The sequence below is a fragment of the Sebastes fasciatus genome, chromosome 21 (assembly GCF_043250625.1).
Source record: "Sebastes fasciatus isolate fSebFas1 chromosome 21, fSebFas1.pri, whole genome shotgun sequence".
In the NCBI taxonomy this organism is placed as follows: Eukaryota; Metazoa; Chordata; class Actinopteri; order Perciformes; family Sebastidae; genus Sebastes; species Sebastes fasciatus.
Window position 1 is genome coordinate 17,923,724 of NC_133815.1, and position 15,772 is coordinate 17,939,495.

Here is a 15,772-nt window from a genome sequence, read left to right on the forward strand (position 1 = left end):
CACCACATTGAGACAGATTAGATTTATACACACTCCCTGTATCGCTGCCAAGACATATTTTGGCTGACGCTTGTCGTCTAAGTCTATTTCCTGGGACAGTCTGGATATGACAAACAGGGCTCTGGCACAGACATAATTTTCTTCAGTTCATTATTTCTTAATGAGAGCCATGCAGCATCGGGAGTGATTCATGTTTTCTTTTATTTAACTCTGAAGCAAGTGGAAGCAGGATCATTCAGGAGCTGGAGTGGATTGCGTGTTGATGTTAACAGGCTGCTGTAAATGTCATCAGAGTAAATGTTGTTACATAAAGTGGAATTCGGGTCAATGGGATGATGGCCTTTGCGCCACCTCCAGTCACTTACAGGCCAGTCAAGCAGAGCAGGCTTCATTAGATCACTAACTTCTGGTCACGAGCTCTGGCTTATGGGTCACAGCAACAGGCAGTGTGTGTGTATGTGTGCATGCGTGCGTGTGTGAGGGAGAGAGAGAAAGAGAAAGAGAGAGAGAGAGAGAGAGAGATTCACATATCTTTGGAAGTATATTGGGTAGGTTTACGGTTTGGAACATATATTGTATATAAGAAGTGGACGTTGTCACCATGACGTCACCCATTGGTTTGTGGACTACAGTTTTGAAGCCTCTAGTTCAGCATTTTGGCCGTTGCCATCTTGTTTTTTTGCAACCAGAAGTCACACGAGAGGGTGGAGCGAAGTACAACAAACGCCAAATAAGACATTTTTAGGCGACCAAAAGTGTTACAATTAACTTTCATGAACTGAAAACACACTGTGAAAAGGTTGAAGTTCTAAGACGAAAACACAGACAACTCCCAGACCGGACAACGCCATGGTAGTGACCTGTCAATCACAAGGTAGTCACGCCCTAAATCATCCCCTGCTTTATGGTCTATTTGACTCTAAATGGAACAATAATTTACTAAATGAACATCATGCTGTATTGAAGAAGACTTGAAACTAGTCATTGAGACCATAAACTCATGTTAAAAATGTTTACTGAGGTAATAAATCAAGTGAGAAGTAGGCTCATTTTCTCATAGACTTCTATACAATCAGACTTCTTTTTGCAACCAGAGGAGTCGCCCCCTGCTGGCTATTAGATAGAATGCAAGTTTAAGGCACTTCCTCATTGGCTTCACTTTAGCCGGTTACCAGGTTGCCGCCTGGTTTGGAATTAGACTTAGGGTTATTGGTTAAAAGGAAAATTCTTTACAATTAAGGCTTTTAAAAATAGATAATGCTGATATAAATCACATTCCCCGGATCATTTTATTCAGTGCCAAACATAGACAGAATGATGTCTAATCTTGATATTCCCAGTGCAGCTAAAATGGAAAAAGAGGAAACTAAAACTGGGCAATGGAATGAGAGGAAAAGTACAACCTGTATACTGTTTACTTGAAAACTGTACTGTCTATTCCCTTAATGTCTCTTACAGTTTTTTCTCACACATTCCAGTTTCGGATGAAGATATAAATGTGCTGCATTACTTTTCCATTTGGCCGTAATAGCACAAGTACAACACTACTTAGTAGTAAAGTAGTTTTCTCAAGCATATAATGTTTTATACTCCGTCAGTTATAACTGATTTACAGGGTCTCAAAATTCCTTCAGCTGTGAAACCAGAAGTCCCTCTCTCACCTCCAAGTAGTTCAAAATGCAGCAGCTAGGCTTCTCACTGGTTTAAACTGTCAACTGCAGGTAAATTGTTGGCATTGGCGGGTAAAATCGTCAGGCCATCCACCACTTTGGCAGACAGGGAAAACGCTAGAGATGGGAATAGAGAACCGGTTCCCGTCCGATTCCTTGTCATCTCATGCCTCTGTGACTATCCATTCCTCTGTATTGATGCTTTCCCACAGTTACACATGCACAATGACGCATACGCACGCTGTATAATGTTTCAGTTTGTTTGGGATCGGAGCCACAACGGAGAGAAAAAAAAAACACTCAACGGCATGGCGCTACTAAACCTGAGGGGCGCACCCTATTTTTTCCCAGACAATGCTACACTGTGAACAACAAATCTGTGTTGAAATCAGCAGGAGGAGAGTTAGTAACGTTACCTGTTAGAAGCAGGTGGGCAGCACAGACCAGCTTGGTTAAATAACGGAGCTACTAACCTTAACGGAGGTGCCATTGAGTTATTATTATGAGGCGTTCAAACTCTGCTCAGGAAAAATGACTATTGGGCGAAGGTAAATTACAACGTTATCATGACGTGTTCAAATGTAATCTCGTAAAATGCAGTTTTGGCGAGAAACTTGAATAAATACAGTTGTATGAAGGATATGTTTTCACAGCAATATAAAATAGATATAAGGGAATTATGACCTGTTTTAATCAAAGCAAATATTTAAATAATCATAGTCATTTGAATTGTGTGTTTTTATGCAAACAACCACTATAGATGACAATAAGAAAGTACAGTACAGTACTGTGAACAGTACCCTCCATGCCCCGAAATAGGGCCTCCCCGGAAGCCACGGTGTAAATCGAACACTGTAATTTACCGTGCATATAATGTTTATTATGTCAAATATATTGAACATTGAATGACATCAGATCTAAAATATTATTCCTTCATTTAGCGCAGAGATTTCCAAAGTGGCAGATAACATTTTTGAGTGGCAGACATAAAAAAATACTTGCCTGTCACAGTGGCAGGAAGTGAAAAATGTTAATTTCAGACCCTGACCCCAATCCTGGCTTCTCTCTGTTGGCTCCCTATTCCATTTAGAATTGATTTTAAGATTTGACTAATTACTTTTAAAGCATCCCAGCATCTGGGTCTGGCCCCAAGCTACATAGCAGAAATCTTGACCCAATATGAGTCAGCTCACAGCCTTAGATCCCCAGGTGGGGCCTTTCTGCTGTTCCAAAGTCGTAGCTTAAATCTAAAGGTGACCGTGCTTCTGCCAGCAGGGCCCCTCGGCTTTAGAACGACCTGCCTGGGAGATAAGGCTTGCAGAATCAGTGACCTCTTTTAAATCAGTTTTTAAAAGCCATTTTTTTGTAATTCTCTTTTTATTGATTTCTAGAGATACAGAATGGACAGAAAATGAACACCACATGAACACGAAAACCGAAAAAAATAGTAATAATAAAAGTACAAATGAATAAAAAATATTTATACAAATAATAATAATAAAATGTATAAAAAGAAGAAAAATAAATACAAAATTTGATCAATATATAGTATACATCATAGACAATTGGGAAATAATGATTACGCTATGTTTCTAATGCTTATTTACACAAAATCAGGTCTAAAGTTTGAGACGTACACTTTCCATTTTGTCCAGTTCTCAGTAAATGTATCCTTCTAGGTTCTCAAGTCAAAAGTCATTCTCTCCATTACATAAATATTGTATACCAAGTCAATTCATTCACTAGGTATGTCTTTTTTCCCTTTTTTTTATTTCTTGGTGAGGAATTTCTTATAGTCTACCAATAGTATTCTCAACAAATATTCATCCTTCTTCCTCCATTGTTTGTGCAGTCTAATCAGGTACATCAGCTCAGAACTAAAAATGGTTAAAAAATGGAAAAAAAGGTGCATCTTCGCTCTAACAAATATTTGAAGTAGTTCACTTTCTACTTTGTCCTGAAGGTGGCACTAGAGGGAGGACCATTGTGTCGTTTACAGTATATAAAAATAAATGAGTGTGAAAGTTCATTCTTGAAGACGGATATTCACAAATGCCATAGTGATAGGCCTATTAGATAACAGATATACAGAAAAGTATCTTCTGGGGAGCATGAATATCCACACACATAATAATCTACCAAGCAGTAGTCGAGATATCCTGCTTTGCATCGAACTGTCGAACTGACCAACATGGGCCAACAAGACATCACAAGATATCACTGAAAAGCACAAACTGATATAACAGTGGAAGACAGTGGCTTTCAAGGATTCATTTCCTGAAAAAGAAAGACACACAAAAACTGTGTGTATGCTATATATGTAAGAAGTTCCTGCCCATGCGTCCTTATACACGTAATACACACAGACGTGCTCCTTGCCCTGAACCCCCCTTCTCCTTCCAGCAGATAGCAGTTTCCTTTGAGGAGAGCTGTGATGGGAGAGGAGATAACGCGTCGCTCTCAGGATGAGGAAGAAGCCGCAGACTACTGGCCATCCGGACAGGCCCTGACGTGCCCCGTCTATGAGCCCGCACTGTGAACAATACACTTCCTACCAAACCACTTGGTCTAGTTTTCACCCCTTAAACCTTTTTAATACTCAATTATTTAAATATAAGTGAAACAATTTAAAGGGACAGCATGTAACATTTCGTAGGATCTATTAGCAGAAATAGATTATAATATTCATAACCATGTTTTCATTAGTGTATAATCACCTAACACTAAGAATCGTTGTGTTTTCATTTGCTTAGAATGAGTCCTTCATATCTACATAGGGAGCGGGTCCTCTTCACGGAGTCCGCCATGTTTCTACGGTAGCCCAGAACGGACAAACCAAACACTGGCTGTAGAGAAGGCCTTTACGTTACCTGAAGGCCACTATAGTTCTCCGACCCACTTGTAACGTTAATAAGGCGAGCCGCAGGGTGTAAAACCGTGGTAGTAGTGTTATTATGGTAAGGATGGCCCCTGAGCAAGGCGGACTGCTTTACCACGGTTTTGCACTCGGCGGCTCACGTTATTGCAGTCTTGGAAAGGGAGGAGTGAGTGGAGGGGTACTCAGTTGGTTTCAATCTGCAACCACACCACTAGATGCCGCCAAATCTTACACACTGTACCCTTAAGAGAAGGAACAGATGTTCCAGCGATTTAACATTGCACTCATGATGGACTGTTATTAAAAAACCATGGATGCAGTAAAAACAGAGATATCATCTTTTTTATTCCATACTTTCTTCTTCCTTGTCAAAACCTGGTGCCTACATTACCCACAATTCAAATCTAGCGCTGACAGTTCAGTCGGAGATTCGGCTAGTTGCGGCTAATGTAGCCTGTAACCTCAAGCCTCCAGCATAGATGAGGAGTAGGCTACAGAGGCCTGGTAAGATCACTTCTTTCTAACTCCACACCCCCAGATTGTTTTCATTCTCAAACTTGTAGTCTTTGGCCCAAACCGACATCACTTGAGGACATTTATCAGCCGTCAGCTCCCCCCTGGAGACACAAAAGAATTTATGCAACTTTTTTCACATATGCAGTCGTACTCCCCAAGACCTGTTAAAAGATGTGTGATGTGAGTTCCCCTTTAACTAAAAGCAAATATTTGTACATATTTCACATCTTTTATATTCTTATTTTTTTCTTATTTTCAAATAAGACATATATTTTGTTTATATTGTAGAATTATGTACACATTGTAGCATTATGTATCTACATTCCTTTATTTCTATTTTCTTACATTTCTTATGTTTATACAACGTCCCCCCGGGGATCAAACCAGTTTTTCTGATTCTGATTCCAAATTCAATTTGGTTTTAGTTTTGAATTCAAGACTGAATGACTTGTGACATGTTGCTCTCTTTGTCTGTACTTGTCTGAGTGTGTGTGAGACAAGCGGCGCTGGGTGATTGGATTGGAGGCAGCAGTTGGTGCAGATTCCTCTTTTCCCTGGAGCAGAATGTGGCTGTGTGACGGGAAGGTGAATTGGGAGGTGGGGCTGTGGGGGGCAGGGCGGCTGCACAAGCAGAAAGCAGGGACCCCTGGAGAAACAGTGGCTCCCTCTGTGAGCAGACAAGAGGCGACTCCCAGCGCCCACCACCCTCCAACGCCCCCTTACCGCTCGCTGTAACTCTACCCCAGAGATAACCATCGCACCCTGGGCCCTCGGCGTGCCCCGCCTGCCCTCTCCTGACCCCCCCTTTTGCTCCCTGGTCACCGAGGAGGGGGCAACACTTTCACATCAATGCAGGCCTGTCTGGAGGCCTCGCATAGCTCTGCTGGAGCCGATAACTGGCTCGCACATTTACACCGTCTTTGTTTTAAAGCCCGCCTGCCTTGGTCACGTCCGCTCCTAGAAACAGTCTGTTAACGCAGCATCTGTGTTTGTATGAGGTGGTATGAGGTAACTAAGTGGTTGTTTTTCTTTGCTTAAACCTGCAGAAGTTGTAGTTTCGTTGCCTATACTTAAAGAAGCTTTTTTGTTTGTGTTCCAAAAGTGATGTTTCATTCAGTTTTACAGCATGTTAGAACGTGTTACTTTTAAGTTTCACTTTCACTTTTACAACATAGTAGGCGTAGTAGGCCCCTAATGACCCACATCTATAGTGCTTATAGCGACTGATAACACCTATTTAATGGCCTGATAACAGATGAATCGGGTGGAAGTTGCGTGACAAATACTACTTAGTTAGCTTGAGGAAAAGATCGTGGTCTGGGTTAAAATAGCTCCGGAAGTGCTGTAATTTAAGTACGGAAGTTACATGAGAAATAATCAACTTTGATTTGTGGCTTCACACGGGACACGAACACCGGACTCCTGGGTGAAAGTCCTGTTTTTTGACTCACTCATCCACCCCGACCTCCTCCCTATGCAGCATTCACCACTCTTTATACTTCCCGGTTCACAATTACGTGGATTACTTACGAATTGATTTCTTGCTGACCATTACAAAAAAAAAGGGAAATTTGTCTATGTACACAAGACAATACATCAAATTTTGCGATTAGTTCACAAACTGCTGTGCGACTGGACTGCATTATAGGTGTAGACTCTTGATGAGAAAAGAGTTGCAGCAATTGGGCTAACGTGGAGGGAAAGCTTCCTTTTAGTGTTTATCAGTCTTTCGCCAGCATTAGGACAGTGGGTCTTTGCAGCGATTGGGTATCATGTGGGTCCAAATCTAAATATTTGTCCGACCCGGCCCTCATCATACATCAGAGAGAAGCTTTCTGAAAAAGCCACAGCGTCTAAAAATATATTGGGTGCGTTAGTGTGGTCGGGAGAGCACTTTAGAGCTGAGTGGCCCTCCGCTCACGCTGAGCTGAGCTGAGCTGAGCTGAGCGTGAAACTGCCGCTCCTGCTGTTCCTCGCAAACACATAAACCCTAAAATGAAACGCTCATCGGCAGGCAGGCACCCTGAGCAATGTACCCTGTGGTTTGTCGGAATAAAAGCCCAAAGACACACACAGAGAACTTCTATTCAACTCAAGTGCACCAAACTGGTTTTCATGTCAGCGTCTCTGACAAATAACACTCAGTATTGTAACTGTTATTGTGCAGATTAGCTCAAATACACGCAACTGTGACTGTTCAGATAAGATCAGAAATACTTTATTGATCCCCGAGGGGGAAATTGGGTTACGTCACAATTTGTGGGGTCACCTTTTGATTCCATGAATAAGATGAGAGTTGATAAAGCAGCTCGAGGCCTCTGGTGTTGGAGAGGGGGCAGAGAGAGAAAGAGAGAGAGAGAGAGAGAGAGAGAGAGAGAGAACAAAACAACGGCTATGAAAGTGAGGAAGTGTTTTCTGTTCTCTCACGGCGGCAGCACTGATGGATTTTCCAACTTATTTTGCCGCTGAAGCCTTAAAGGCAAATTCGGCACCTTTTATGTGCAGCTGCGCCCCAGAGACACTGAGAACATCGTCAAACAACTGCAGGCGTTTTTCACACTAAATCCCTAACTCAAACAGAGCGATATAAGGTTGAAAATCAGCAAATTTGTCTGTAGTCATTGGGCGTGGTTTTTGATTAACCTTTTTTGGCAGAAGTTTTTTTTGTTATTATTACTTACCACTTACCACTTTTTCTTAATTGATAAATGGCAATTTTGTGTTATGAATGTTGAATATAAGATGGTGAAAATGATGAAACAAGGCTCTGTTTTCATCATATCACGATTGTTTTAGTCAAATCAGCTTTAAATTAATCAAATCACTTTTCATTTCACATCCATTTTCATGGCTCCAATTTTCAATTCACATGCATTTTCATAATTTTTTTTTGGTTACTTCCACCCCCTCATAGAGATTGGTACATCGAGTGGCTGAATGTTATCAATAGTACCTTAAACCTTGTGTTGCTGCAACCTTTACATTAATTTGATGGCATTCAATTCTCCCCGCAATGCACCAACTCTTGATGCCTACTTCCTCTTTATTTTCACTAGTTCCTGGTTCCTCTTGACAAGATCGTTTGATGACGAAACAACACATTTTCATCTCACTGCTAATGTACTCCACTGAATAACAGTTTACTAAAATAAGCACATCTCCCATGACATGAGCATTGTGAACAGAAGGTGGCAGTTGGGGAAGCTATTAGATTGGATCAAGTGAACAATGGGAACGTGGTCATTTCTTGGTGGGGCTATTGCAGTACTAGGTGGGGCTATAGGCCCATGTGGCCCCACCCTAGCGCTGCCTATGACTTGAGGTGAGACTGTTTTTGCAAACTGATGTTTCCAAACTCAAGAATGAAAGTTAAAAAATCAGCCAGAATACAAAAACAGCGTCTTAGCATGTCGGCCTGTGCTGCGTGGGAAATGTAGACATGGTGGAAACCAAGGAAAATGCTCCTAACAAGGTCAATAGACCATGGAGCCGGTTGAAGATGATTGCACATTAAACAGATCCATAAAGTTTGACTTTCATGAACCACTAAGTGAAATGTCAGTCCTCAACATGTGGAATGACAGATGGTATTTGGCAGGTGAGCTGAGGTCTGTGGCCACTACACACACACACACACACACACACACACACACAGGGAGGGTCCTGCAAGTTGTTTGCCCTACAACTGGTAATTGCTTTAGTTCCCTACCATAAAAGCAATAAAGACTTATCGCTAGGTAAATAAAGCTGACTCATTAGGGCCAAGGAGTGCTGTAAATATTTCTCAATTATCAATAATCCAGCATGGTTGACGTCCAATATGCACCCATTTCCCTGCACGTCAGCATAACGTCACTGATGCTATAGCAACTGGTGGATAAGATAGTCCTGCATTCCTTTCCTTTCGGAGCTCCTCTTGCTCTTTAAGCGACAACAGGAATCATTTGTGGAATGAAATATAAAGTTGTTCTGCACTCACACACACATTTACACACCCTCCCTCCCTCGAGCTGAATGGACGGTGAACCACTCAAAGGCATATCAGGTTTCTGTTTGTGTTGGTTCCATTGTGTCCTACACGGGATGGTCGTGTAATTGCTCAGGAACAATACACAGTGAGTTGGCTGAATAAACGGCGTGCCGGTTTGAATCGCAGACCCTTTATGTTTAGATCACGCCGTTGGCTTGCAGTCGAAGCCAGGATTGAGATCGTAAACAGGCTTGGTCACAAAGCAACAAAAAACCACAGAGAAGTGCTGACTCCGGACTGCCAGCTCATCTAATGCAATCATAATGTTTTCTCTCCAAAGAGTCCTGCTGTTGCTACACTTGAAAAACTCCCCTCATTATTGTTAGACTCGATCTGGCCTTTCGGGTTTTCTCACTGGGAATTCACACCGTGGTGAAGTTTGTGGTGATTGAGAGTCGATGTAGTCAATTATTCATAGTGTGGAAAGACAACAGTATATTGAAAGCAATGCCATTCTACTGGCATAAATACTATTTTATGTCCTATTGGGATTTAATTGAACAATTTGGTCTCAAGGGCAAAATTCTTACACAGAACTTGTGTAACATCCAGGACTTGCCACAGGACAGCAATTTCATAAAATAACCAACAATTTCATAAATAATGACTCATCTAATGGTAAATTTGCTATGGCAGAGAGATCTGGGGAAAAAACTGGAACATGGGAAACGGTTGAATATCGTGGTAGAAAAATAAAATTATGAATGATGAACTTGTAAGTAAGTAATGTGGGAATGTACAAGGCTTGGTTCAGCAATCCCTTTGACTCCTCATTTATAATTATTAGGGAACAGTTATCAAACGCCAAACATATCAATCCTCAGAATTTTTTTTGAAGGCGTTTGAAAACAACCAAAGCTCCAGATCTGACAGATTAAGTAAATACACTGTTAGAGATCCTATGAGTCTATGCAGCTGGCGCAGGAATATGGGGGACAACAAGACTTTTTGTTCCTCCACATTCAGGTGTTATGGTAATAAAGTGGTAGTACGTCATAGAACGTTGCCGATAATGTCTGAGCCTATGGCGTCTAACATGTTGGACCTTTATCCAATCATAATCAACCATTGTGTAGCCTAATTCAAATGAAATGAAAGTGAAATGACATCCAGCCTGACATGCAGTCAGCCACAGTTTCATAATGAGCCAAAGATATTTTCAGGGTGTCTGCCCAGAGTGGGAGGATCCCCTCGTGGGACCTCTCCCCGGCGTTTGGGGGCGCATTTCCTCTGGTGCGCTGCGACCGGCTCTCGGTCGGCTGGGAAAGGCCGGGGGTGAAGGTGGCTTACAGCACCCCTCGCCCAGACCACACCGCGGACTTAGAGCCTGCTGCGCCCTCTCTCCCTGCGGAGGGCGATTGGACTGTCCTCAGTGCGTCGGGTGTCTACGACGATGTTGGCAACCCACCCATCTTGAAACATGGACCCCGGTCTTTTTTACCATGCTTTGTGGGTGTGACTTTTCACCGTTGTCATTCATATCTATACAACCAACGTGTTTACAATTAAATTGTTTACACGAACACAACGTTGTTCATTGATCTAGCCTCTTCATTTTGCTCTCAAAGTGCACCAGATTGATGCATTTAACTTTAAAATGTACAAAATGTTCTCACAAAATCCTGACACTGTATTGCGTCATCCAAAACTTTATGCCCCCCCTGACTTCATACCCATTCTGGTGCCACTGGTCTATGCTCAGTAGATTAAAAGGTAGTGTGGAATAGGGGCTCTCCTCTTGGGACTATTTTTGAACCAATATAAAAAAGAGACACTTAAGATTTCAATCATAGCTGAGAATCTCTTGAGAATGTTTTTCATTTAATTGTGAACCAGATCTCTGACTTTGTAAATGCTATTTTTTGATTACCCACTGACTTTCCCTCTAGCGCCACCATGAGGTTATCATTTTTAGTTTTTATTGGTAAATCTAACTATCGTGTGAATTGCTGTGAAAATTGGTAAACGCATTCATGATCCCCAGAGGATGAATCCTTCTGACTTTGATGATCCCCTAACCTTCCCTCTAGCACCACCATGAGGTTATCATTTTTAGTTTTTATTGGCAAATCTAACATGAATTGCAGTGAAATCTAGTAAACACATTCATGGTCCCCAGAGGATGAATTGTAAAACATTTCCCATTCCCATAATTTCTCTCCAATTGAATGACATATTAGCATTAGGTAAGTGCAGAACAGATATTAATTGGTTTTCAAATGCTTTTCATATGCTTCTCTAACTTTTTTGGCACTGGCTTTGTTCTTCAACATGGCAACTCCCATCCAGCAGGCTTAAACAAATACAAAACAATTATTATTGACCCAGTTCTGCACTCCGCCTCGTCATAAAAAGCTGCAAACACAACATCAATTCCATACACACCTATAGATTTTTACATCAAGCCTTTTGCACATAAAGCTTTTCTTTGACATGTTGTTGACTCTTTCTGAGGTCCAGTATGAGCTGCAGCATTTTATATATATATATATTTTTTACTTTCCAGTAGATGTTGGAGCACAGTTTAATTGCTGCATGAATCATGCTTGTTCTGCATTCCCAGGGCTATGTATTAAATGCTTCATTAGACGGGCCAAGTGAACATTAGTTTCCAAAATCACTCCTCGCCCTCTCACCCCCCAGGCACTGGAGTGTGGGTGTGAAGTCTGTTTCTGGCTGCACGCCCACCTGTGTTATATGGACAGACAAAGATTGTGTGTGCAGAAAAACCTAATTGTTTATTCCTTTGCTTGAATGTCACGAACACATAGACTCAAAGTATTCATTTTGCATTAAAGCTAATAAATGGTTGGGCGAACTGTGGTATCCTTTGTTCCGCAGGAAGTACCATCCCCGGAGTCTCCTCTTTGTTGATGTGTGTCACCCTGGGAGTGTTTTCCTGCACCGATTTGTACAAGAAATTGCGTTGAGCAACTGTCAGAAGTAATTTCTATTAATTATCCTCCCCTCTCGTTAGAGCTAATCACCGCTTGCAGCGTCTCTTCGCCAGTTGGGACATGCACAGATACAATTCAAAGTTCACACATAGAGAAGGAAGGTAACTGTAAGATGTCATCATAGTACAAACCAAACCAAGAACACATTTAGCTTCCCTGCTGAAGCATCCTCCCTTAAACCTAAAGACCCAGCGGGCAGCTGAGTCAGCAATGAAAACAGATTGCAGGAAATATCAAAGTTGGAAACTTTCTGTAATTATTTTTTGGGTATAAATTAGGAACTGTAAGCAAAACTAAGTAAGCAAAACTGTGTGTTGGCAGCACAGTTGGTGGCCTTTTAACTGACATGCACAATTACACTTTATTTGTTCTCTGTAATATACAATAAAGACGCTAACTAGACCCACCCTGAAAGAGTGCTGAGGAACCAGTCAGACTAAACAAACGTCTCCCACATACAGTGTGATAACAGAGGGCATGTTATCAAGTTTACACGACTTAAATTAAACCCTTTTAAAAGCTTGACACATTCACGCAGTCAGACATATAAAGATACTCATGAAAGGCATGTAAGCTTCTAATGGAACTGCTAATTTTATTGGCCTACAGCAGAGCAGAGTGTAAAGTAAACACCTACTGTAATTCAGCTTTTATTTAACCACGGAGTTGAGCAAGATGGTCTCAGTTTAGCTGTAAGTCGGAGAGTTTGGACGCAGCAAAAACACATTATTTTTAGTTAGCTTGTGGCATGGGTCTCTAGGGGTTGTTGGTCGGTCCACCACTTTGGTCCAGACTGAAATATCTCAACAGCTGTTTGATGGATAACCATGAACCTTTGTACAGACATGTATGTGTTGATTCCTAATTCCTTTGTTGATCCCATCATCAGGTAAAAATTACAAGTTGATCAATATTTTGGTTTTTGACCAAATACCTACAAAACTAATGACATTCCCATCAGCCTCAGCTGTACTTTGTGCTTAGTGCTAATCAGCAAATGTAAACTAGGATGAAAACAAAACACATTCACACTCCCAACTTGTCAAATACCGGCACAATCAAATTGGAAACAGAATACATCACTTCTTCCACAAAATGTGTCCCAGAAAAACGCACAAGACACCCGTTGATGCTTTAATGAACTGACTGCACTGAAGGTTGAATTTGAGATTCAAGAATATTGATGACAATTATGGTTGTCTATGATTTAAGAAATATCTTCAACCTCACATGACGCCTTTTTAACACAAAAGTGCATATGTCTTTTGGCTGCTGACATTTGAATGAAAATCCTTGTATATACATACAGTTTTTTTTACTCACCCCAAACAATCACACACACAGAGAGACAGCCAGCTGACTGAGGCAGACTGAGGGGCTGGGGCCGGCGGTTGTGTTGGTGCCGGGGGCCCCGGCGGGTTTGTTTGTGGTTTGTTTGCCGGGGTGGTGGGGGGAGTGAGAGGTTTACCCACAGCGCTCTCTCTGGCACCAGCCTGTCCCGAAGGACAAAAAACAGCCTGTGTTTCTAGACGGATGCTGCCGCTCTGGGGATGTGGCGGGACAGATATGTGAGCGGAATACAGCGGGGGTTTATGAGATGGGACAGTTGGTCAGTTTACATGTTCAGTGATTAGAACACAGACACCACAATCATCAATGTGATGCCTTTAAGTGCCCTCAGATACTTCTTTAACGCACTCTATGTTGAGTGTGATTGAGACTGGTGTTGTGCTATTAAAATAACAAAAAGGTATGTTTTGTGATAATTGAAATAGCCTAAAGTGAAACTGAAACTATACAAAGGGTCCAAGTTCTAATAGCAAGAGCTGTAGAAGCTAATTTATGTTAGAATATGGACAGTACACCCATGGAACACACGCTTTATACTGTCTGGTCCGTTATAACTTGGTATTCTGCCTGTTTATGTGGGAAACATTGGATAAGCGGGCCACATTAATTCTGTACATCATTACCATTTTAACATTATTGTTAGCAAAAGTGTAATTTCATGTTTTTTTCTGGAAATGTATTACAGTGGAAACACTGTTATCACATCACTTACGATATGATGTGAACATTTGTGATGTGAGATACAGTAGAAATAGTGTCAGATTAATGTGATCATGTAGGCCTAACCACCTGATTTGACTGTTATCAGGCCATTAAATAGGCGTTATCAGTCGCTATACTGTAAGCACCATAGATGTGGGTCATTAGGAGCCTACTACGTTGTAAAAGTGAAAGTGAAACTTAAAAGCAACACATTCTATCATGTTTTCAAACTGAATGAAATGTCACGTTTTGAAAGCTAACAAAAAAACTTCTTAAAGGTCACATATTATGCTCATTTCCAGGTTCATAGATGTATTTTAATGTTGCACTAGAACATGTTTACATGCTGCAATGTTCAAAAAACCCTTTATTCTTCTCATACTGCAGCCTGAGTCTGCCTGCCTCAGAGACTAATTCAGCCTCTGTCTGAAAACCACTGATTCACAGCCTGTCTCCTCCCACTCTGCTCTGATTGGTCAGCGTTTTCTGTCAATCTCAACAACAACAGCGTCACCCTCCCCCTCCCTCCCGGAGCAGCTCTGGAGAGAGAGACGAGTGGAGAGAGAGGAGTGGAGGGAGAGGCAGCTAGAATAGAGCTTATAAACCACTTTAAAGTTTATAAACCAGAAACTTCACCCAGCGCACGTTACCGGAGGAATCTGATCAGAAATCGGCGACACATGATGAACATCTGCGGTCCAGATTCAGGTTTTCCTGACGGTTTCTCTCAGGTAAATAATGCTGTTTATAGCTCTGTTAGTTAGCTCAGTGTTTACCTCATGCATCAACTCTGTAAACCGTAAACATACACTCTGTTTTACGTCTGTCTTTACAGATCCATCTGTGAGAAATGACCGACAGAATCATCCCAGAGGAGAGCAGACAGCTGTGGGCAGATGGCTCTGTTTACATGGAGATACAAAGCTAACCCGTTAGCATGTAGCTAAATGCTAACGGGTTAGCTACATGCTACCGCTATGACACGGTGTGTAAACACAGCGACCATCAGGGTGGAAAATAGAAGATGTGAAACAGTAGTCAGTTCATTATTTCTGCTAAAAGATAAATGTATGGAAGATCAGAGTAATGGTATATTAGTTACAGTAGTAGCTGTCTCTGTGTTACCATGACTACAGACCACCGGAGCTTAGCTTACCATAGTTTACCAGAGCTGAAGACTTTCTCCTGTACCATGTTAACATAACTAACTAACAGGTGAGATGATTACAAATGCTGTGAATAATTAATATTGTCATCTGTCAACTCAAATAAAGTTTGACTGTGAAACAGAAATGTGTTGTGTTGCTTACAAGTCACTATTTACTACCTGTACTCTGCTACATGCATGACATCAAATATATATAATATATAAATATCATCTGTTTAAACAGTGTAATTACATAAAGCCTTTGTGAAAGAACATGTTATATTTAGATGATGGGAGTACATGAAGCCTGTTCTGCTGGTTCTTGCAGACTAACTGTAGGAGCTACTTTGCTCAAGTTCGGTTGAGGAGGAGAGACAGTGACGCGCTGTGGGGCGGGGTCAGCTACTGAAGGTTCTCTCTGGTTCGACCAGGAAACCCTTACATGGCTTGCATTTCTCTAATGACGTCAGAAGAGAAGGAAAAAAAGCGATTTTTTTTTCTGCACCCATTTCCGGACAAACG